Source organism: Asparagus officinalis, chromosome 8, assembly GCF_001876935.1.
Source record: "Asparagus officinalis chromosome 8, Aspof.V1, whole genome shotgun sequence".
Lineage (NCBI taxonomy): Eukaryota > Viridiplantae > Streptophyta > Magnoliopsida > Asparagales > Asparagaceae > Asparagus > Asparagus officinalis.
Genome location: NC_033801.1, coordinates 112528803 through 112530593, shown reverse-complemented (window position 1 = coordinate 112530593; position 1791 = coordinate 112528803).

The window sequence follows — 1791 nt, the reverse complement described above, 5'->3', positions numbered from 1 at the left end:
ACTCATTATTTACATTATTAGCATCTTTATTCGAACCACGACTCAATTCTATTGCAAATGGTACTTATTTTTGCCTTAAACGTGCAATAACGCGTCTGTATATTGGTAAATTACTGTTAGCTTTAACTGTGATGAATTTTAGAGTAGATTTTCTAAGATCATACCTCTTTCGAATCTTTGTGATAGTTGCATATATCAATAATTTAAATATCTATTTTATTTGTAAAGAGCCTAGATGGAGATGCTTTTATTTTAGCAGCTTATTTTGAATGAGTCATGCATATTTGCTTAAAAAATAATGTTTTTTCTTTATTGTGTTATATAGATATTTGCTTGGTTTATTTATATATTATTTTTTAAGTAAATTGTATCTTCGGGTTGATATGTATTGTTAATGTAATGTACGATGACATGTATATCTTCTCTACAAATATGAGACAAATATAAAGTCTTTATGTTTAGTGGCCTTTAAAAAGAATTTTAGTAATGAATTATGTTACCTTCATATTGAGAGATGTTGAAATCTGATAATGCTATTATACGCTTATTTTTTATCGTTTCTTCAAGAATTTATCCTTTGTTGGTAGTTATATTCCTGAATAAAGTTACATGCAAAGTCATGCCATTGTATATGAAAAAGAAAAAGGTCAATTTTAATTTTTTTTTTCTTACACTACTGTAAATAAGTATCATGTGTATACTTTACCTTCATATTTAGAGATGCTGATATCTGATAGTGCTATTACATGTTTATCTTTGATCGATTCTTTAAGAATTAATCCTCTGTTGGTAGTTATACTCCTGAATAAAGTTACATGCAAAGTCATGCCAATGTATATGAAAAAGAAAAAGGTCAATTTTAGTTTTTTTCTTACGTTATTGTAAATAAGTATCATGTGTATACTTTTTGTCCATTATAGTGGTTTCCCTTTGTTGGCCTTCTTGTTTTGATGATGTTTAACAAACAATTTATTACTAATGTTGTTTGTCTAGTGTTTGTGGCACTTCCTATGCTTTTGGTAGCAAACAACTGTTGTCTGGAGGCTATGTATGGATTTGCGCCATTAACGATGATTAATCCAATGGACTGGTTGGCGTCCAATAAGTGGACCGTGGTAAGCCGGTTTGCCAATTCAAAGATTAAAGCATCATGAGTTCAAGCTGTTCCATCTGCCGATGCCATTACCCGAAGTCCAAGGCATCTTGATAGACCAATCAAGCTTGGCGCCGGGTAATTGCTAGTTTTAGGTTTATATTATGCCTGCTTCGATTGAGCCTCCACTGCATTAAGCTCAAGTCCATTTATACGACACATACATTGTTTTCTGGCTCTTTGATTAGTATGTATACTATAGTTCTAGTTATAGGTAATACATATTGTATTTTTGGTTTCTTGGTAATATAGTTATAGTTATATATTATGAGAATATGCCCATATGTGTGTGAAAAGTAGTCCTGTGTTTTTAAATTTTATAGAATTTCATAAGGCAGGACACTTCTATGATCCCTTTATTAAGCTCGTCATTCAAGACACGTTTTGAAAATGTTGGTTCTCTAAAAAGGTTTGTGGTTAATGTGTCCCCAAAACATCAAATATTCATTGTGATATCCAACTTTTTATGCTCTGTTGGCATTACGTTTTGCTAAAACTACGCATGAGTTTCACAATATAGAAGATAAAATATAATAAGAATAATATAATAATAAGATTAACAAGATTATTAAGTATAATTACATATAATAACCCCATTACCCACACGTTCTGAATTCCTGCTCCCCCCTCGTGCGCGT